At 40.7% G+C, this 24,113-nt stretch overlaps 1 protein-coding gene across 3 annotated transcripts in view; it reads right to left on the bottom strand.

The window, feature by feature from the left end:
- Positions 1–22,282, bottom strand: part of LHFPL2 (LHFPL tetraspan subfamily member 2) — a 131,110-nt gene extending 108,828 nt beyond the window's left edge. Inside the window, exons 1-2 of one of the 3 annotated variants that reach the window (XM_065047392.1) lie at positions 22,097–22,221; positions 8,528–8,573 (exon numbers count right to left, since the gene is read on the bottom strand). The gene's annotated coding sequence lies outside the window, so the exon portion shown is untranslated. Of the gene's footprint in view, positions 1–8,527; positions 8,574–21,913; positions 22,009–22,096 lie in introns of those variants that run through there. The other 2 variants (XM_065047391.1, XM_065047393.1) reach the window with 2 other exon arrangements.
- Positions 22,283–24,113: the final 1,831 nt, after the last annotated feature.

Raw genomic sequence — 24,113 nt, forward strand, 5'->3', positions numbered from 1 at the left:
CCTCTATTCAGAGTTGTCACATTTCACATAGGACATGTCCATGGGAGTTATTCATGTTTTCTATCTCAATGACTTTGACTTCAGAATTGCCATTCCCCAGACCTGGCTTACCCATCAATCCACATCACTGTCTCTGTCTGTTGTCATCCCACTTTTTGCTGTATGCCGTTGGCAGGGAACGGAGTGACTTTCCCATCACGCACATTTTTTCAGTTCACACTGAATGCTCTTTTTATTTTGCAACTCAAACAAGAATTAATTCAGAAGTGTCCTAATGCCTCTATTGCTCAGGAAGTCAAGCTGCCTGACCACAGGTATACTTCCAGGCCTTGCAAGCTCTGGTTTTGTGACTCTTTTCAGAGGCTGGCAAGGGTAATGTGATTTCTGTTTTAAAAAGATCAGTGAAGAGCCAGCAGCTTATATGCAAACCCAGCAAAACAATGGTGGCAACTCCATATTTACAGTTACATTAGGCACCTGTCATTTAGCCAGCTCAAAGATGATTCTTTGATTTTGCACCATTCTACTTTGTGAAAAAAGAAAAGTTAAATATGTGACCTAAGTCTATTACATCTTTATCCATCAGCTGAACTTGTCATTTCATGAAAAGGCATTATCAAATTAATTTTATCAGATAAATTTTCCACAATCCCATACCAGTTAGTATTAGTATTATATACTACGTATTATATAGTTCTTCCAGTGCCTATTAAGCCAATGCAATGATAAACAGCACAATGTCCAACCCTAAAGCCTGGCTTTTTCAGTGTTTCCATCCAACCTACAGAGAAGCTTCTCCCTGGAGGCGGCAGAGTTCTTTTCAGGTAGTACCCACTGTCTGAGGACCAAAATACTGCTGCCCATCACCACCTAACACAGAGGGTCAGGCTGAAGCTGCTGGCAATGATACCACTGTCCACGGCCATCAGCCTGCTCTTACCTTCTCAGGCACCAACAGCAATTCGACTGTTCAGGGCTGACAGCACAGTCCACCTGTCCATCTGTACATCCAGCTGTCTTCCTAATGTCTCCTTCCCAGCAGCCCATAACAAAACCTGAGACCCACTCCACAAGTCTGCGCTGTACAAGATTAAGTCATCGTGTGTAATCTAATATATTAGAGAAAATACTTATGTCATATTCTAGTCTCTGAAACTTCTCCAGAAGTAAAAATAAATAAATAAACTGGGGGAAGAGGTGGTGAGGATAGAGATGTAAATAGCATTAACAGAGCAGAGAACTCATTGCTTAGCTTTTCCAAATCTTCTGGATGCACTTTCCTTGGCCCTAGTGATTTTAAAAGATGTTTAATGGCTGGTGTTAACTGGAATGGAATCTGTTTTGTTATAAATCTCTGAAGAGAGCTAGTGCCTCTTCCAAATACTAAACAACACTATCTAATAAAATCCTTGCTCGTATTGCACTCTTATTTACAGTTCTACCATTCCTATTGAGTAATGCGCCAACTGTAATGCTCCAGTTCCACTTGCTCCTCATAGAACAATCTCAACAGCCCTGAACACAGTGATCAGCACAACCACTCCCATGGAGCAGCATCTTGGCTTCTTTTAAACAAGATTTGTAGCTAGTTCCTCTTCAGCATCCAAAGACTGAAGTCACCTGTCAGGAGAAACAGGAAGAGACTAAATTCTGAGAACACTGATTATAATCCCACCCTAAAAACACAAAGGATTAGTGTAAAAAAAAAAACCTGTTATTTTTGTATATTCAGAACCTGATACACTGTGTGCCCTAGAAACATACAGATGTCTAGCATTTAATGGGTAGCACTGGCAAGCATTCTGAGTGGCATGTCATGGTGGGCAAAAAGATATTCTGCAAATCTTTTAAAACTAGAAATCTACCATATAGCTTAATTCAACAGTTGGAGACCAGACTTTAGGACTCAGAGGTCCTCTGGCAATTCTGTTCTCTCAAACAATTCACAAAGTGCCTGCATGCTCCTCCAGAATTTTACGAAAACTGCATGGGGCAGTTCCTGCTAAAAAAGGGTTTTAACAGTGACTACATCAGCTATGTTGGGTTGGGGTTTTTAATTAAATTTCCAGCTTGCATTTTGCATTTCTGCCCAGGCAGAACTGATTTCTTCTCATCTATGTGATCCTAAGTATACATATCATATATAATCTTGATGGGTGGAAACCACACACTTCAGTTCATTTCCTCTTACCCTGCATAAAACCTCTATAAACTTAAGTCAGACCTCTGCTAGCACTGCAACAGTATCACTGCCAAGTAGGTAGTCTGTCTTTCAACACTTTTAAGAAAAGTAATTTTATTTCATTTTAGATCAACAGATTTGTATAAACTTCAAATACAAAGATATAGCTAAAGGCTATCTATAGCTTTTCCTAGTTATTAAAATTTCCAGCATCACTTTCTGTTATAATTGATGCTGATATTTGCCCATAAAGTTAGAAAGCAGAGCTTTACAAAGGAATGGAAGATTACGTCTCTTTAATGGCAGTTTCTGAGACAACTATAAAAGACCATGAACTCTCATCAACATGAGCTCAACACTGCATAATGACCTTAAAAAGAGAAACTCCAGACAATATTAACCAGAAATCACTCCTAAAAAGAAAGAGAAATAGATACAAGGCTCATAGCATTATTTAAAGTATTCTGGTTCCCCCCCTTTTTTTTTTTTAACTCCAAAAACTCCTGTCACTCTACAACAAGTACAGTTCTCCTGAAAGCACCTGAAAGTATATCACAGAAAATACATGGCATAACTGGGCTTACGAGGAAGGAACTGGAATTCATGTCTTCAGTACTATAATAGATAGCATATAATAATCATAGCCATGAGGAAGGAAGGAAGGAAGGAAGGAAGGAAGGAAGGAAGGAAGGAAGGAAATATCCACAGGAAGTGTAATACCAATGTAAGGATGACAATTTCTTGCTCACCAATCACATTTCTAAAGGCAAATTTGTATTTCAGGATGGAAAAATAATACCATTTCAAGAGTTCTCCATCAGCTATGTGACACTAATGAGATCTGCATGTGACAAGCTAACCAACAGTACCACAAAATGGGACCATATATGCAGAATACATGAATATACACTACACACATGAAAAGCACATAGAAAATACAATAGCATACACAGCACATAGGTCAATGTGTCATTTCTTGATAACAACAATAGATCTCTTCAGTAAATAACGTCTCTGTCATTATTATCTGAGTCCATTTCTTTCTCAAATGCTCAATATAAGCTTAATAATTGACCAAAGGAGTAATTAATATAGGCTCTGAGAAACTGGCAAGGGCAGGACATAAAATAATTCAAGATACTGAAGTGAACATACACTCTTTTGAAGCAAGTAACTTCATTTCAGCTGAAACAAGATAGACAGGTTCTCTTTAATGGGCATGTTTTCAATACAAAAATCAATACTTGAAACTTTATCTAGAAACTGACAGCACCCAGCCAAGATGGCTCAAAATTTTGCTGCCCTGCTCATAATTTTGCATCTTAATCTATTTATAAGAAGAAAACAACAACACTATTGGAGCCTGTTTTAGAATAAAACCAAATCAAGTGTTTTACAAACTTACAGAATTTGTTTTAAATGATCACGTTAAAAAAATTTCCTAGATATAAATGAAAGACCAACTGATACTGTGCATGTTCTACTAATCACACAACAATACCCCCCTGTTACATTCCAGAATACTGATGTTTCTTAGAAGTACTTTTTCTCAATAGCAGCCATACCAGGATACAGATGGTTGAGTATTTGGTTCCTTAAGTCAGTGAATGCAAATGATGCATCCATTTAAAAAACCTCATAACAATGCAGTGAAAAAATAACTCTAAAATAGAATAAGCTAACTCAGCCTTTAGGAACAAATTTTGTTCATTTTTGGTTAACATTTATATTTTTAAAATATCAACTGTAAATGCACAAACTAAAAATAAAAGTAGACAGAAATCTGTCTTTAAATTGTGAAGTATGCAAGTGCCTCGTAACTTCAAAATTTGCATTTACCATAGATATTTAATTTAATAAACCACACGTCCTGGCAGTGTGCCATATCCCACCTCTTCAGGAAACACCAGACGAAGGTATGACTATTACGTGGTTGGTCCCTCAGTTATCTGAAAAGTACATTGTGAGTGGTATTTATTAATTCATAAGAGGTGATTTAATTATGAGGTTTTGGAAAGGGAACGGAAATAGCTCAGCTGTTCCTCCTGTTTAAAAAAATCCTGCACCAACACTTCCCTGCTTTTTAAAGCAGAGGTCTTATTTTCTTGTTTTGTTTGATGTAGTTCATTGTCTGTTGGTAACATCTAAAGTTTCCAAAGAAAGGTTTTGTAAACCACCTCTTCACAAGAAAGACTGGGGACCAGCTGTACCATCCCTATCCAAAACATACAAATGCCCAGTATTTTTCAATGCTTTTAAAGATAATGACTTCAAACAAGCTTGATCCAAGAAAAACGAATGCCATGACTACGTCTGATGGATGTTTGACGAAACAGAGCTTTCACCCTTTTGGTTAATGCAAGACATATATAGCTTCTCAAATATTCAGTCATAAATAACTACACGTATTTACACTCATACAATCAAAATGAATAAATCCCAATTAAAGTAACAGGTATGGTGTGACCTTCATGATCCTCATGTGTCCCCAGGTCACACAGTCATGTATCCACAGTGGACAAGTATCCAGTATCCAAGTGAGGGAGATGGGGGCAGGATACAGCTCTCTGCTTATGACAAATGGGCCTCAAAAAAGCAAGGAGATGGGAATGACAGGCACGACAATGTTATTACAGAAAACAAAAAAGAAAATCATAAAAGATGAAAAATCATGGAAAACATGTCAGCTTAAATGCATGAAATGGAAGAGTCTCCCAGCAATGGAGAGTGAAAGGGTTAACTACAAACCTACACATCTAAATATTGTGGTGATCCTTTAGGTTCCATATATTACGGTCAATATCCAGTGAATATTTCCATCACAACTTCTAACAAAAATTCAAGAACTAGTGACTTTTAGCACTAATGAAGCCAAAGTTCATCTAAAAACAAAACAAAAACCACAAACTGTTCTTAGAAATGAGATAGGGAACAGACTGTCTGCTCAGTCTAGGTCAATGTAAGACTGCTGATTACAGCATTGCTTTCAGAACAAAGGATCCTATTTAATTTTATCATATCTAATGCAATTTTTGGTATTTGACAAGAAACAGTTCCAGAGAAAATTATTTCAACACACAAAGTAGTACTGACACACAGCGCCTATTTTCTTCATTTCATCCTATTATCACCTTGCTCCTTTGACCTCATTTCACCACCATTTAACAAAGCCATTAGGAGTAGTTTTGTTTTCCTCATAAATCATCCCACCAACCCTTTGATGCTTTTGACACCTCCTTCTTAATTCCTTTGATTCTGTCAACATTTCTTCATAACAGGTACCTTAAACTGCTTGTAATTCAAAAGAATGTAAATGTACTCCAGAACAGAGAGGCGTGTTATAAAAAAGGGAAGAAACACTTTTTCTTGCCCCTCCTGTTTTGGTCCATAGAATATTTTTTAAAACAACTGGAACTGATCTTTTTTCATTACTATCTCAAACTCACATCTTACGTGTTTTTCCATTTCTTCCAATATTAAGAGTTCTTATGCTTCCCAGACCCATCTGCTTCTTAATTTAAAATGCATAGGTGCACAGTATTACATAATATTTTTCAAGACAGAACTCAATGCTGTTTTCCTGCTGGTGTTTCCTTTGGGAGGTTTGATGCTGAATGAGGATGATACTATGATGTCTGTCTCTGCTGGTATTTCCCTAATAGGTTCCTGTCCTGAGAAATTATGTCTTAGTTCTGCACAAGAGTGAACTTTGAGTTCTAAAAACTATTTATGAAATCATGTAGATAATGGTCAAATAACACATTTTCTACATGTCTGATCAAACAAAATTAACAGGCAGTGTATGTACTTAGGACCCAAAATATATCTCAAAAGTTAACTATGTAACAAGCAATCACATTATTATAAATATTAAGTATCATAAAAACTGCAACGCACAGCCACTTGCTTTTATAATATTTTCCAGGCAGTGCATGTGTTTAAAAACATAACTGTTCACATACTTAAATGTAACTATCTACTTTGTACTGGAACAAACCAATGTGTAGGTGGTGAATCTTCCAGCTGAGCTGAGCAAAAGCATTAGTACAGACAAATAAATCAACGGGAGCCAGAATAACTTCCCTCTAAAGGCAGAAACTCATTTAAGCATATGAAAAAAACACCATCATTAGGGAAAATAGTTTATTTTCTGTTTCTGAAAGGATATAATAAATGGCAGACACAACTACAGTGTGGGCCATGTCCAGGAAATCTGTGAGGTCTCTCAGACCACACAATCCCTCCAGAAAGTCACATGTAGTAATGATGAAGCAACACACCCACTCAGGGAAATGCTCAAATCACTCACATATGGCTAGAAAAGTAGAGAGAGACATTCATCAAATGGTTACCAGCTCCTCAAGAGCTACTGGCACTGTCAGACAACACCAACCATCCCAGAGGCATTTTAGGACGCACGGACAGCTACAGGCCTCTGCACAGGCTTGCACCCCCAAATAATTCCAACATAAGAGGATAAACATATTCAGTTTTTAGATAAAGTCTTCCGTTGGCTGCTTCATTTTTTTTTTTTTTTTTTTAAACTTCAAGATGCAAAAGCTTTCAGAACTGCAGAGCTCTCTGAGCCACAGTCAGCAATCACAGAAGCGGGTATGGATCCATTTGTGCCAGCCTACAAGCTACAAACATCCAAACCTCCATGCAAAAGGAAAGATAAAACCAACCACTTCCTGATCACGTTAAATTACAGGGGAAGGAATACAAAATATTGCATTCAATGGTTGCTTCTCCAACTGGCTGACATGTAAAGAAAGGTACTAACTACTGAATCATTTATTCCACTGCAAGAGCATGTGAACTTCACAGAAAAAAAAAAAAAAAAAAAGAAAAAAAAAACTAAAAAAATATATCAAGCTTCTGCTGCATAGACAGGTTTAGGCTGACTATAGCCACATATAGTAATTTTCCCTTTTAAATCCTGATCTCAGTCAAACAAACATACAGACACAATTAAGTACGCATGGAAAAATTAAGATTCAAAGCTTAAAATATGGATCAGCCTCTACTCACTAAGGACAATGCTGAGCAGCAATTTTCATTCCTCTCTTGGTTCATAAACAAAGACTATTACTATATTACTCAATACTCAACCGTTAATGGAGTAACAGCATGAGCATGTTAAAACAAAAAGAACATTTAATTTGAACTGGTTAAATCCAAAGCTACTAGAACACACAACTTATCTAGGATAAAAAATTTAGAGTTATTTGCAAAAGCAGAATGGTATTGTACAGCAAAGAGGAAGCTGGCAGTTGCAAACAGCAGATAGAAATGGTAGGTGGACATATTTATTATTTTTTAAACAGGACACTAGTTTCAGTGCAAGACCAGCCGACAGGCTATTTCTATCATCTGGCAATGAGATAAACACAGATTAAGAGGCAGGCTGTTGGCTTCTTCCAAGTGAAATGAAGACATCTGTGGTGATCCAAAGAGTACAGAGTGCTCCCTGCCCTGAGCAAAGACACTCACAGAAAGCTGCCGGAGGGACAGAAGACACCTGCAGGTTTTGCCAGGAGGAGCCCAGACTTCAAAGTCCGCCTGTTAAGCCCTTGCATCTACCCTTGCACCGTCACTCAGACCTTCTGCCCGCCCGGTCCTCACAAAGACAATGCCCTGTGCACAGGACTCCTCTAGACATCTGTGAATATGAAGCCCATGCTTGTTACTTCATGTAATGTTTTTAGCTATTCTTACCATTTACAGTTCCTTTAGAAAAAAAAAAAAACAAATGCTTGATTGTACCTGCTTCCTCTCTGAACAGGGAGATGCATAATAATGTTTTGGGCTTCTGAAGCTTTGCAGAAAACCCCAGGAAACTAATGTTAAAAACAAAGCACTGCTTTCTAAAAACAAAATGAGAAATAAGCTCTATATTTTTGAGAACTTGACTAAGGAGGGGCACATATGTCAGCCCTCAAAAAATCAGTATCAGATAAATTTGTTTCCTTCTGGATTGCAAACTGCTTCGCCATGCTACTCAATGGGATTGTAATTGCCCATTCACCATCTAGCAAACCAAAATCTTCCTGAAATGGGCTGTGATGTCTGAGCATTTTAGAGATAACTTGGAGTATATTACATGTGTTTGCAAAGATGGCTACACATTTACCATTCCGCTCAGCTGACGAATGCTGCCTCAGCCCAGAGAGACAGACAGAGGTCTGATGCTCCAGATTTTAGTTAACCAGTATTTATAAATAACCTTTCACATTATCAGATACAGAAAAACACAAGTGAGTAATAACAGCATCGATTTTGATCAGTCTTTGTTCAGCCTTTCAAGTAGAGGAAAGCACATTGGAAAGAGACACATTTGTTTACCAAATTATCTGGCTTGTTTGATGCAAATCTGAACTTTTCATCCTCACTGGAAAAAAAAAAAAAAAAAAAAGAGTACTCAATAAAATAATATATTCTACTTAGTCAGAAGAGCAATCACAAATGGCAAGTTAAGTAATAGGCATCAATGCCTGCAAATGCAGACCGTCCCTTGGCAGAGAACTCTGTGGCCATAGATAATGATTCAGAATGAAAAACTTAAAATGGAAGATTTGTTAATTGGTTATCAAATTATTTTTTATTACAATGTTAGAACTTCTTGTGCATTTGAGACAACTTCTGACATCTTTAGGGACCATATAACAGAACAAAAAATAAAATAGTGCCTGACCACTTTAACAGATTATTATTGCTATAATTATTACCATGCTCAAAATTTTAACGACAACTATTGCAGGAGGAAAGGACAGTAATAAAGACTTCTTTGGATTATCGTTTAATTATTTCCCTTCCATACTCTAATCTCAAAAAAGAGTGTTTAACAGTTTTCTCCTAAAAAGTGTGGTTTGGTTACATAAAATCTTAGAAGAATCATTATCATAGATACTAGGTCTGAGGTCAATGATCCTATCAACTGATAGCTAAACACAAGGCCACTTTTCTTTCTTCTGCAGCATAACTCAATAGCAAAAGGCTAACTGGCGAAAAAACATTAAAAATATTTTCTTTGGACTGTCTTCACAGATCTAAACAGTAGCTTCATGATACCTGACATAATTCTCAATGTAATCAGCTAATGACATGGCCGAGTCTTCCCTTGCCCATACGGGAGAGGTACTTAAGTCTAACAGAAGAGCTGACTAAACAGAAAACTTGTCTGCCTTTATCAGTTCCAAAATACCCAGCTGTGATGCTGTTGACTATGAGTAATTGCATTTGGTATAGCTTTAATAAATATTCAGATAATTGTATTTGCTATATGCAAATATATAATCAGTTCAAATATTTACAGGTATCAGATGATGATATTTAAACATGAGAATACTTCTGGGTTTTCCTGCAGTTTAATCTTAAGGTAGTCACAAAACAACCCTGATGTAGTAACATTAATTAACTTTCAGTCAGTGTGCAGAGATCAAAGTAGCCACTATATACAAACATCCCAACAATAACAAAACTGCACTCACAGTTATTTACAGCAAACTTCAATAGTTTCACCTACACAAACCCAAATGTTGACCTTCCTCACCCACCTCCAAAGCCTCACACTTCAATAAAGGCCACTTCAGTAAATTGTATGGAGTTTCAGTATGATCACTCTGCTTCAGCAGCAGATGCGGGAACAGACTACAAAGGCTCAGGAAGGAACTTCCTAATGCCTGCATGACCCTTGCCTGTTTAACCCAGCCTCCACTGCAACAGCACAGGATAACCTGGGAACCCAACTACTGGTAGCACAGCACAGTCTAATACCCGGTAGAAAAAAAACCCTCCACAGCAGTATGACCATTGCACAGGCTTTCCACCTCCAGGCAAAGTTACTTTCCCCCATGTATCAGCCCACAGAGAAAAGGAGGATAAAATTGTTTATTTGGTATCACAAGAAGAAAAGAACCATTCACCATTCAGGTGGTAAGACATGAAGAAGCCTGCAGATACAGTTTGGAGTGAAAAGCACTGTTCATTTAACCCCCATAACCACTTTGGAAAATCTGGCAAAAGTGTGTGAAATATATTAATACATGACAGAAAGGTAAAGAATGCATGTGTGGCACGTGGTTGTGTCTTCATTAATGCCAGATTACCATCTGGTACGTTACCATCTGGTACGATAGCCACGCAACACATATTTACCCCCGAGCAGGTGCAGACACAATCACATTTCTGTCAAGTTGGCCAGAGAGCAGGATGCTGCATTTGTCCTCACTTCACATCAGCCGAAGGAGGACAAACAGTATCTGGTCTGGCACCGTCAGAGTTGTAGGGAGATGAACAGTATCTGACAGAGCAGAAAACCTACTAGCACAATGTTAACATTAACATTTCAGCTGACAAGGTATGTTTATGTGTGATGCTTGCATCATGCGCTTACGTGGTTCTTCATCTGCTGGTGAGTGCCATAACGACATATGATTAAATCAACACTCTAAATCAATCCAGTAGATCAGTGTCTCTAGAATAATAACACAGAACCTTCCTCCTTCTATACTACTTTGTCCCAATCAATGATCTAACAGCTTTCACTCTTCTAACTCTGCAGGGAATCTTGCATATTTCATGCTCATGTCAGCAGTTAAAATGAATCTATAGTAGAAGGCAGAAGGACAAAGAAACTAAAAACTTCCATACTAAATACAATTTCAGACAAGCATAGGAGAAAATAAATCAGAAAAAAACAAGTTAGGATTACAGACAGAACTGCTTAGATTCCCTAAACGAGACAATATGTATTATCTCATCTGGCAGTTTAGCATGACTGAAATGAAACATAATTTGTAGCTGACGCCAACTGGCAGGAGACAGACAAATGTTCATAGTAATTTTTGTGTTTTGTTAAAAATGTACTTCTGTCTTAAATTATAAGGAAAATGAAGAGGAGGCTTTTGGTCTGCAAAGTACAAGATTTGCAGATGCTATCCTGAGCTACTAACACAGAAAAATGTGTCTTGAGTTTTTAAAATTTAAAAAGACAAATCTAAAATTATGCCAAGTCAAATCTTCTACCCAGTACCCCAGCTCCCAAGAGCAGCCAAAAGCAGATGTCTGGGGAAGAGGATAAGAATAGCGTAAGTGTTTAGCCATACTTTCCCCAAATACTCTCCAGTCTCCAATAATTTGCAGCTCAGGGACTCTCAAAGCCAGAGGTCATGCTTATGTATTTAATAATCCCCTACAGACTTTTTCTTCCTTTCATTTTGTCCAGCCTCCCTTTGAATCAGTACAAATTTTCAGTACCCACTGCATCCTGTGGAGTTACACAACTTAATGATATGTGCATGAAACAAAAGTCCTCTTTTTGCTGTTGCGACCCAACACCTGCTAGTTCAATTTCCATGCTCATTAGTTCTTGCACTGGGAAAGACAACAAACAACAGATCCATAGCACACTTGCTATTACATTCATGATTTTATAAAACTATAATCACACCCCCCATTGTCTCTTTTCCTCACCGACTTAACTGCTCTTTGTATGGAAGGTATTATGCATCTCTGATTGTCCTTGCAGTACTTCTGTGGTTCTTTTCCAGCTCTCCTGGATTCTTTTTAAGATGATTGTCCAGACACTCAAGATGTGGGTACACCATGGACACAAATGGTGGATTTGTGCTCTAATCCTTTAACACTCAATTATAAAACCCCAGATTTCTAACACTCAGTTTGCTTTTTTGACTGTGGCATACTTGTGGAAACATTTATTTTACAAATCTAGGGTCTTTCTTATATCCAAGAAATAAGCCAGCTCAGGGCCCATTGCTTTACAAGCAAAGGTAGGTCTGCTCTCCCTGCCCTGATATTTCACTAGTTTTTCTTCAACGCTGAGTTGGATATACTGTTTTACTGCCTACCTACTTGGTCTTACAAAGTATTTCTGCAGGTGTTTACCACTCTGAATAACACAGCAGCATATGCAAACTCTATAATCCTTTCTTTTGAATCATGTATGAACAAATGAACAGCAAAGGCATTACAACAGATCCACATGCATCTCCACAGGTAACTTCTCTCCATTGTGACAGCAAACCATTTACATCTACCCTTGGTTTTCTGCTTTCTTATCTGTGCAAGAAGCTTCACTTTCACTCCAATGGCAGCTTGTTTTCTTTAAGAGCCCTTCTGAAATCTAAGAAGCCTAAAAATAGAACTTGATCTCCATCATCTATATGCTTCCACATTTACAAGGCATTACTTCCCCTTCAAAAGTTTATATTATCTCTTTCCATTATCTCAAGTTTATACAGGTGTCCACTATGTCTGGTCTTTGGCACACCTTTGTGTTACAGACAGCTGACACGCTGCTCTGTAGCTCCAAAATCACACCTGGAATCCCACTAAAATTGCCGTGCATTTATTGTTTTCAGCCATTAACAGCACACGTAGCAGCTATTTCATTTTTTAATGAATGTGAATGAGCCAATTTGTTCTTGTTCATTTTTGTCAATTCTTCTCTCTCTCCTGCCAATAGTTCAATTTGAGGCTGACCCTCTGATGAGTCTCCCACAAAACAGAACTCCTGTGAAGAAACCTTCATCAGTTTTTTCCACTGTGAACAGAAAAGCAACATATGCACTTAATCTTTCTACTATGGCCTTATCTTTCCTGAATATTCTTTTTATTTCCCAAAAATATGCTGGCCTTGCAAACTCCCTGTGGCAGACTTCCTGCTCCTTGACTTATTCCTCAAATTCTTTTTTAACCTGTCTTCTTATGCACATCTAATTCTGCCAGAGTTAGACGTTCCACTTTTCCTCACACACAACAGCTATTGCCCTCAAACCTGCATTTTTCAATGGGCTTGGATTATACAATGAACTAGTATTAGTATCACAAAAATAGACAAGGATGGAGGCTGACAGTTTTACGTAAAAATATTTACCTCTATCACCTGTAAGTTAATGGAAAGACTAGAGAAGAAGGGAGGTTTCCCTCTGAGCATTAGTATCAGCATTAATTGCTTTTCCGAGTCTGCAGCACTGTCAGGAGTATGGCGATTTTTGCTTTCCACAGATTCTTCAATACAATATGGCTAATTTAAATCACTTGCACGACAAGGAAAATACTTTGCCTTAAAATTTTCTCAACCCTCTACATTACCTTCCCCAAAAAGGATCATTACAAGGAGAATAAGGAGAGTTAAAAATGTATTTCCTTACTTAAGATAAGATTTCCAGTATTTTCAGGATCTGAATGATGCAATAAAGTAAGCTATTCTATTACCAGACAACGCTAATCTAGAAAAGATAGCATGTTTATTAGATATTTATTATGATGAACTGGAGGAATGACCTGAAAAAACAGTGTCATCTTCAGTAAGAACATTTGCAAGATGCTACAGTTATATATATTATATACAGTTATGTATTATATGCAGAAATAACCACCTATAAAAGGACCAGTGAGAACAGTGTCTTAGAACATGTATCCTCGGATAAGGATCTGGTGGATCACTGCATGACCATGAAAGAGTCACGGTGCTGCAAAGAAGACATGCATCGTGTCAGCAAGTATGAAGAGGATGCCATAAAATTCTATTTAACATCATTAAAACTTTGAGTGGAATACCATTTTAACCTGGATAAAACAAAAAAGATGTGACATAATGGAAGATAAACCAAAGAAAAACAACAAAAATAACTGGTGTACAGAAAAGAGCATCTGTGAGGTTAAAGAATTGAGCTTAAAGAAACACCAGGCTATAGTAGTTAAGAAGCAACATAAAACACATTGTAAGAAAAATGAAAACAAAACAATTACTTGCTTTGTCCAACACAGATGCAGGATGAGCAGTTATAGTATTAAACTGCAACATGGAAGGTGTAAATTGAATAACATGAAAAGAAAATTTTCCCATGGCATGATGACTGTTGAGCTCCTCAGAACAAGTCACAGATGACAGATACGGATGATCCTCATCTCAGGCAGATGAATGAACTAGGTGACTTCATAAAGCCTCTTCTAGTCCTGCCTTTTTATGACCTTTTCTTTGGGACTTGAGGAAGAATCTCTTATTTTCAGTGATTTAACAAAAAAAAAAAAGGGGGGTGGAGGGCTGGGTGATGCCACAAGGCTGCCTTAGAAAAAATGAGGGTACAAACAACCTGCTCACACATAAACCATTCATCCAGACCCCTTCCCCGCCCAGCTTCAAGAAGCCTGTGGAAAAAAAAGGAAGACTAGCAGCCAAGAGATGGAGAAATTATGCTGAAAGTTTGGACTTCTATTCTCTGACCTTGCCCAGACGTTCTTTAAACGTGGCTTGGAAGCAGACACACACTATGCAGAGTACAGTGCACACATGCGTACACAACACTCCTGATGCACCTTAAAAGCAACAGATTGTGCATGGTGCTAGTTTTGCATGGGACAGACTTAGTTTTCTTCATAGTATCTTGTGTGGGGCTGTGTTTTGGATTTGTGCTGAGAACAGCGTTGATAATACAGGGATGTTTCAGTTGCTGCTGAGCAGTGCTCACACACAGTCAAGGCCTTTTCTGCTCCTCACAACACCCCACCAGTGAGTGGGCTGAGGGTGCACAAGAAGTTGGGAGGGGACACAGCTGGGACAGCTGACCCCAACTGACCAAAGGGATATTGCATACCTTATGACGTCATGCTCAGTATAGAAAGCTGGGGGAAAAAGAAAAGCGGTGATGTTTGAAGTGATGGCATTTGTCTTCCCAAGTCACCATTACATATGATGGATGGAGTCCTGCTGTCCTGGAGATGGCTGAACACCTGCCTGGCAATGGAAAGGAGTGAATGAACTCCTTGTTTTGCTTTGTTTGTGTGTGCAGCTTTTGCCTTACCTGTTAAACTGTCTTTATCTCAGCCCATGAGTTTTCTCACTTCTATCCTTCCACGTCCCTCCCTCATCTCTCTGAGGGGGAGTGAGCGAGCACCGCATGGTGCTTGGTTGTCAGCCGGGGTTAAACCATGACAACATCTACTGTGCAATGCATGCAGTGTGCAACAGAAAAAGTAGGTAAACTCTGCTGATACAGGCTGGTCATGTGTCAATGAATTAGAACATTCCTAAGGCTCCGTTTTAACTGGACTTTCACCCTTCACATTAACATGTCCCATTCTTGCACTGAGCAAGCTCAAGAAAGGCTGGATATTTCTGTACTCCAAGTTTGGCCACGATGAAAGGCAAGCTCTAATTCAAGCTGTCAGGGTTGTTATGGAATGCAGTCTGGGTCACATAGATATAAAGATTGGTTGAAGGTAATTACACTGATTTTATGCAGTCATGATCATGACTAATGACTGAATAAACATGTATGCGCAACACAAACCTCATGCACATTTCTGCAAACTGGACAGCTCTGCTAAATTATCTAGCATCTCAGCAGAACAATCAGCTGGACAGTCTATGGAAAATCTTGCACACCAGCTGTCATGTAATATGTCTATTAGCAGCTTAAAGAAAACCTAAGAAAGAGAGAAAGATGAGAGCTTTGTTAACTCTTGAAAGGTAAGCCATACCAAAGCAACACTGTCCTGAGAAAAATCAATGCAGAAAGAGAACAGAGACATTAACTTTGCATTAAACTTTCTATTGAGCATAAAAACATGATTTCTTTATCATGACAAACTTGGTCCATCACTCAATGTTGAACTCGTAATTTTAAATGGTTTTCTAAAAGCACAGAAACAAATCCACAAATATGACTCAATTTAAAATTAACATATATGCAACTAATCTCAACATGTAAAAACTATAAAATAATGCATTACTATACTTAGACTAGAACTTACATTTGAAATTTTCTGGTAAACATTACATTATGCAAACCTACCTATGCACAATGATGCTCAGGTTTTAGCAGGTGTCTGTTATGAAACAGAGTTACAATTGCTAAAATTGTCACAATGATGATGTATACTTATGGCCTTATTTTGTGAAATAAGGAAATTCTATAGAAGGCTGAGAACAATAGCATTTGCATGAGATACTCACCATTGTTTATATTACAAGCACAATTCAACACATACTATTTATCAGTATTAAATAGTTGTGCTGAAAGATGCTGCCATTCTTTGTACATAAAGAACTCTCCTAAGAAATTCTGTACAAAACCTGTTTTAGAAAACTCCAGACATCTGACAAACTGCACTCTTATCTACAGCACCTTCTCTTTTACAGACATTTTACTGCAGGAATGGTAACTGTATCTGCAGCACTGCATATATATTTCACTTGTCTGACATTTCAGAAAAAAAAAAAAAAAAAGCCAAAACCAAACCACCTATATATAGGAACATATTTTTTGTTACAGCTTTCCCTCCACAAAATTACTGTTTGCACAGGACATATCAAGGCAATGCACATACACTAAGAGACAAAACAAGTGTATGTAACCATTAAAACAAAGCTTCTCTCAAATGCATTTGCCAGTATATAGACTCAGTGCATTAGCACCACCACTCACTTCAGTGATGAGGTCAGATCTTGACAAATGAAAGTTCAATGAAAACTCTGAAAAATCTGTTTACAATTATACCAGATGTAAGCCTTGCAAGCTGCAATTCATTGACCTATGTAAACTGATTTGGCTTTCAGATAATCTCCCAGTGAATACTATTGCAAAATCTATAAACACAGATGGCACCAACTGGCACTCTATCTGCAGTCTCAACAGAAGATCAAATACAGAGGCTGAATTTATCCTCCCACATCACAGGTGATTCTTTCCAAACAGGTTTAAAGGATTATGCCTGGAAGCTGAAACAAGAAAGCTCTGTCACAGCTACCCAAAGTCTCGGACACCCTGAGAAGCTGCACTGCTTGAATTAAGCTGGTTTAAAAACTGTACGGCTTTTAATAAACGAATGCAACATTCAGTTCAGACCAGGCCTGGGCTATAGTTGCTACAACGATCACATTGACCATTTCTATTAGCAGTAAACTTACAAGAGTTTTTTTCCTAAAGCACTGTAACTGAAGAACCTACTTGGGATCAAAAACAATCTTGCAAGATTAAAAGGCCAACAACCTACAGGGATACACCAGTGCATATCTGTGATATAAGTGCAAATATCATTTGCATTATTGTTAAATTATTACTAAAGCCTACTATACAATTTTATCTACAAAATTTTGTGTTATTCATCTGGAACAGAATGACAGCATTAATACTATTGTTGGTGAATTGTCACAATTGTTGAAAATACACACAATGTATGAAATGTCAGGTGTTACCAAACACAAAGGACAATTAGTGAACTCTAAAGCTAATTCAAACACAAGACATCTTCACTGATAAGACATTAAATTCCACGTATAACACATGAATCTATCAACACCTCCACAGTGTTTAAAATAATAAGACAATATTAAGACAAAGTAATTTGAAAAGGAGCATTGACACCAATGGTAACAGGGGCTGTACAGCTGCTTCAGCAATACTGCTTCATTAATGCCTTGTAAGCACTAGAAGCTGTATAAAGGTGAAAATTACAAGATCCTGAAAATCAGCTTAAAGTAAGGCTTCAGTGTGTGTTTGGGTTCATTTATCACAGTCCTCCCCTGGCTGCAACACAATATGATGTTTTCTCCAGGACACTTTTTCCCTCTTTTTAGAGTACTTCATTTTCATGGTCTATCATTTAGTTTCTATGTTTTCACCACAGGCTTCAAAGAAACCCTCAAAGAAAACCCCAACTAACAACATTTAAACCAATATAAATAAGAAATGTTGTAAGGAACAAATATCACTGCAGCACTCTGTTCATGCAGTCACGTCTTAAACATTCTGAATTCTCCTTTGAAGAGCTCACATCTAACTTACTACATAGATCCAAGTGGAGAAAGATAGAATGAATTTGAGGACCAGAAGACAAGGAAAACTGGATAAATTAATCTTTAGCAACAGGCTGTGATTTGGTTTTTTTATTACTTATACTAAATTAGAAACTGAATCCTATTGACTGTGTAAACAGCACAAGAGCCTCCAAATATCTTCTGCTGCGATTTATTTGTTCTTGGTCATGGAAAAGATAATTGCCCAATTGTTACATGTATTCCCAGAGTTCAGAATTTCAGATCTATTTCTGATTCACTCACATAGGTCGGGCACATTTGCAGTAACTTGCTTGCTTTTTCAGCAAATTTACAATTTAATTGTTTTTTTCATTGTGCATTTTGTTTTCTTTGGAATTTCCTTCCAGAAAATTATCTTCTAGGAAAACACTTCTGTGAAAATTGATTATTCTCTGATTAACTGGTGTTGAAATGCTTATCCACAGTTTACGTCTGACCTCCTAAAGTCTAAACATAGGGAGAAACAAAGGCAATTAAAAAACCATAAGATCTCAGATTAGCACTAAAATATTTTTCAAAATGCCTTAACTACTTTCAATAATATAACATGAAAATGACTGAAACTACTTGCTTTACTTAGAGGACTGTTTAAAAACAAAATAATAAAACTGTTGTTTACACAGCTTTCAGAATATCTGACCATACCTGCCCAGTGATTTTAAAAGACAAGTGATAACAATACTCCTTTGGCTTGTTTGTTTGTTTTTTAGTTTTTCTGGGCTTTACAAAGGCCCTACATTCAGCTTAATTCCAGTTCGTCTGTATGTAGGACAATTTTAAAAGAACACCCCCTGTTAGGTCCACATTCCAGGGAAGATTTTTGGTACCATGACCTGGGAGATTCCTGTCAATTTTTGTGAAAGCTAGAAAACCTGAAGGAAAAAATAATCTAGGCAAAAGTTTTTGGCATCATTTTAGCAGATTTGTCAGCTATAATCACATCAGCAATTGTCTCTGCATCAAAGGGCACCAAGAGACAGTACCACCTTCCAGCCACTTGCCACCTCTGTCCTTGTTCCCAAGTGAGTTCAAAATGTTGAGATCCCAAATGATTTATGCCTTAGGTAGACAGCAAAGAAATGGGAACTGTTGTGGGGGAAGGGAGGTATCAAAAACAGTGAGGAAAGCAGCAAATGGGAAGACACAGAAAGCCCCTTTTCATGGGGAAAGTAGGAACAGGGACACAAAACAGCTTCTCCCATTGCCAAAAGCCACGAGCAGTTCAGAAGTTGATCTCTGCCCTCCTCCCCACAGGCTGGATGGTGCAAAGGGTCAGCCAACAAGAGGAGCCTTGTGTGCTTGTTCCTGTGCATGAAAGCACATGTGTGCGTGGGAAGTGAGGAGAGTTAGGCACAGCAGCAGCCATCCTCAGCCCCTCGCCGAGCTTCATCAGGCAGGCATGGTGAGGGGGAAGCCCAGCCACCTCAGTGGGGCTCTTCCTACATGAGGAGACTTCTTCCTTTTCCTCTTGTAACAAGCTGGCTTTAAGATGCTGAGGGTGAAATTCCTAGAAACTGGTTGTTGCCTACAGGAATCTTACATCAGCTATGAGCTGCCATGCCATGTTCAACATATCCCCTCGTCACGACCACTGCTTCTCTTTTACTGAGGCATCCTCCAACTAGTACTGATGTCTAACAAAGGAGAAGCTTCTGGAAATACATATTTTGATTAATAATAATTGTGTTCTTCACATCACTCAGAACAATAATGAATCTTCCTTTTCCTGTAATTACTATTTAAACAATAATGTCTGCACTGTATGCAAAAAAAAACCCATTGGGTTTCTTGCCATTGCCACCTCTACAGTCACCTGCAGCCCAATCAGGTTCTGCTGACGCAATAGCATATGGAACTTAATATGTTGTTGTCCTACTGTGTTACAGAACACCACACATAATTTTCACAGCTATGAGTCAGATCATGAAAAAGGATCACGACAGTCATTGCCAGCACTATTCCTGATCCAAACTTACCAGCCAAGCACAATCAAGAATGACCCAGAAGATGTGAAGAATTTGCTTTGATTAAATAGGTTTAAAAAAAAAAAAAAAAAAAGACTATAACATTCTTCTAGAGAAATGCTGTGTCCAGTCCCAGTGATTTATACTCGTAAAAGCAAATGACACACTACTGTTACTTGCCTGACATGCGGGTACATCATCACCCAAGCATTTCCCAGAATGCTTAATAAAAACAGATGATTAACTAAACAAAAAAAAAAAAAAAAAAGATAAAGTGGGCAATTTCCTACATACTGATTAAACCTACTCCATGACCCAGACAAAGAAAACCCATGAAGAAAGCAGAGATGTATTTTAAGCTGGAGTGGCTGCAACTAGAACATGCAAGGAAAATCAAGGAATGATCCCACAAAAATGTTTATGAGATAAAAACCTCTCATTAACAACTGCCCTAACAGAGCAGACTGACAGTCCGTATATATCCTGCATCTAACAATGGGTAGGCATTGATAAAATACTCAAGAAAGTGCCAGAGATTAATTTGGATTATATTTTTGTAGCATGTTTAATTCAGAAGAATAAATTGGAATATTGATTTTAGTGTCACTGACACTTTCTAATAAGCCACTCTTTGTCCATAATATCTATTTAGGCCTGAATGAGTTACAGCTCTGTAAGGTTTCTGTGACCAAAGCAAACCCCCTGAAAACAAGTCTCCTTGCAGGTGTGAGCTTGCACAACCAGAACCCACTGCAGCAGTGGGACCAATCAGATATTTTCATTAATGTATCTGTAATGGTGCCTAGGAATGTTTCCCTAAGAAAGCCAAGCCCTGAATTTACATACATAATATTTTCTCATAGATGAGGTCAGCTAGAGCTTTTTGATTTTTTCAGTTATCCCTAATAACACATCTCTCATCGGGATGCACACACAGTCTCATCTGCTCATTTCTGCCTCGGTGTAAACTTACTGCGATGGAGCAACCTAGCCGCTCTGCCACCAGGTACTGGCAGCACATACACTTGTCCAGACACAGCACTGCCAGCCCGTGGTGTTTTACTTGACATTGCTCCAACGCACCCGCAACTTCTGAATTACGGGATCCAATCTCAGCAGTGTGTTACCACTGCTCCTGAGAGCGATGCCCGAAGCACCAGCAAACCTTCACTGGTAACTTGTGCCATCCACTTCTTGCTCTTTCCTAAACGACCTGAAGAAACAAAATATCCTCATCCTCCCGCAAGAACTGAGCCCAGAAATGCGGGAGGAAAGATGAACACGCCGCGGGCGGGAAGGTGCCAAGGTGAGCTGTGAGCCCCTCTCTCCTCCGGGCAGCTGGCTGGGCAGACGGGCGGCTCCCGCTCGCCCTCCGCGGGCGAAGCCGCAGGTGCCGCGGCCCGCGGGTGCAGGCCTGGCGGGGGCACCCTGCCCCCGCGCTGCCCTCCTCACGCTCCCTGTCCCGCACGGCGCCGCCATGGGACGCCGCCGGCGAGCGGCTGCCCCGCCGTTCCGCCCGCCCCAGGCCCTCCCGTTCCCGCCCCGCTCCTTACGGCGCTTCCCGCAGGAACGGAACAGGAGGGAGCGGGGCAGCCCCCCGCCGCCCTCCCCGCAGCCACCGGCGACCGATCGGTGCTGTGTACGTGTGCGCGGGGAACCCCCGCCCAGCGCCGTCGAGCTCCCACCCGGTGCCGGGCGGCGGGAGCCCCGTCCCGCCGGGGCTGGCTGCTCGGCGGCACCTCCGCGTTGGAAAGAGATAAGGCGGGAGGGAGGCAGCCCGGCGGCTCCGGTCACCCCGCCGGGTCGCTCCCTGGTTCCCCGGCCCTGCGGGGAAAGTGCGAGTGGGTGCCCTCCCGTCCCGCCGCTTCGCCGGCGGAGGCAGGGCGGCTCTCGCCGGCGCCACAGCCCCGTCCCCGCCGTTACCTCCGCGCCGTGCCCCGTACCCTGTACCCCGCGGCGCTTTCCCAGCCTGTCCTGCGCCTGCAGCCCCGGTTCGCGGGCAGCTGCAGCCCGGCCGCCGTACGGGCAATGAATGGAAACGCGCCCAGCGGTTCCCGTCCTCCCTCCCGCCTCCTCGCAACTTCAGCGGCGCCGCCGCCGCCTCACCTCCGCCAGGCAGAGCGGCTCCGCAGCGCCAGGTCTCTGCTTGCGTCGCCGCCTCCGGCCCGCACCCCGCCGGGCTCGTCCTCCTTCGCTCACGCCGCAACCATGCACCGAGGGAAGAGGAATGGGACCCCAGCGAGCCCCGACCCCGCCGCCCCCAGCCGGAGGGAGAGAGGGAAAGAGTCGCGGCGAGGGGCGGGGAGGGACGGGACGCGGCCGCCCTGCCTTGCCCAGGACCGGCCCCCTCACACTGACGTCCCTCGCTCTCACACCGCCGGCCGCGGCGGGATGCCCGTGCTGGGGCGGGGGAGAGGCCGCCCTTAGCGGGGCCGAGCGGGAGACTACCGAGGCGGGGGAGGCCCCGTCCGGCTCGCCCTGGGCCTCGGCGGTAGCCGCCGCGGCGGGACGGGCAGCCGGCACCTCGGCCACGGGCGGCCTGGTGTACCCCCCGGCCAGGGTGATGGGTGTCCCGGGGGCTGGCCAGAGGGGAGAGGCTCTGGAAACAGTCCAAATAAACGCTGACTCGTCATCCTGGTGGTCTAAATAACGAACGGTCGTTCATTCGCCTCCTCCAGTCGACAGGCCAGAAACTGGCACTGGCTTGTCCGACCGGCAGTGCTCACCCGGGATGAACTATCGCACTTCTCATCTGCCCCCTTGGACCTGGCTGTAGAGGATGCATTGAACTGAAAGCAGAAATGCTAAACACCAACTCCCCCCATTTCCAAACTTTCTACTTAGTCTAGACCTTCTGAAAAAAAATGCAGTTAATACTCATACAACATACCTTGCAAGAAAATGCCTCAAAAATTGTCTGCACACTTTCTGTTTTGGAACATTTACCCCCAGAATGAAAAATTTCCCATTAGTCTCATTTTAAAATCCCAGTTAACACTCTCTCAGTTTCAAGACAGCAATCTGATGACCCAGACTTTTCAATAATTTTGTAATCTTAAAGTGTCTTAAGACATCTCATGCTAAGCATATACATGTCTACTGGCAGCAATACTCATTTAAAACTTCTGCAGAGAAAATTATGGTTTAGGCTTGGACACGTCTCTGCATGCCTCTGCCATTCCCTGCTGTTGTGTCTTCATGTAATACACTGATGGTTGCAAGTGGATGACAGGTGTCTAACTTTATACAGCTCTTCTCAGTACCAGCTTCACTTGCTGGATTGGAACTGCCTGTTGCAATAGATAAAACCAAATTTATTTACCAAAATTTATTTACCAGATGGGTAAATCATAGAATCGCAGAATGTTACACAGTGGAAGAGACCTCAAAATATCACCTAGTCCAATCCCCCTGCCAGAGCAAGAATACTCAGATGAGGTTACACAGGAATGTGTCCAGGAGGGTTTTGAATGTCTCCAGAGAAGGAGACTCCACAACCTCCCTGGGAAGCCTGTTCCAGTGCTCTGATAACCTTACAGAGAATAAGTTTCTTCTCAAATTTAAGTGGAACTTCTTGTGTTCCAGTTTGAACTCATTACTCCTTGTCCTACCATTGGTTGTCACCGAGAAGAGCCTGGCTCCATCCTCGTGTCACTCACCCTTTATATATTTATGGGCATTAATAAGGTCACCCCTCAGTCTCCTCCAAGCTAAAGAGACCCAGTTCCCTCAGCCTTTCCTCATAAGGGAGATGCTCCACTCCATCATCTTTGTTGCCCTGCGCTGGACTCTCTCCAGCAGTTCCCTGTCCTTCTGGAACTGAGGGGCAAATAAATCACCCTGGGTATCTCAGAGACATAAATAAACTGCTACACCAATGCAAAATTCAATTTGCTACAGCTAAAGCTGTCCTCCTCCTGGGAAAGAGTAGAATTCTCTTTTTCACAACTATCAGAGCGGTATCTTTCACAAACACTGCATTTACTTGAAGCTATGGTTTTGAGCAGAATTACTCTCTCATTCTGGTGATACAGTAGGATCAATGCAGGCTGGCCCTGATGACTCCTTGGGACTTCAAAGGCTTCAGCTGTGCAGGGGAACACTCCATCTGACTGGGTCCAGT

This window comes from Columba livia, chromosome Z, assembly GCF_036013475.1.
Source record: "Columba livia isolate bColLiv1 breed racing homer chromosome Z, bColLiv1.pat.W.v2, whole genome shotgun sequence".
NCBI lineage: Eukaryota > Metazoa > Chordata > Aves > Columbiformes > Columbidae > Columba > Columba livia.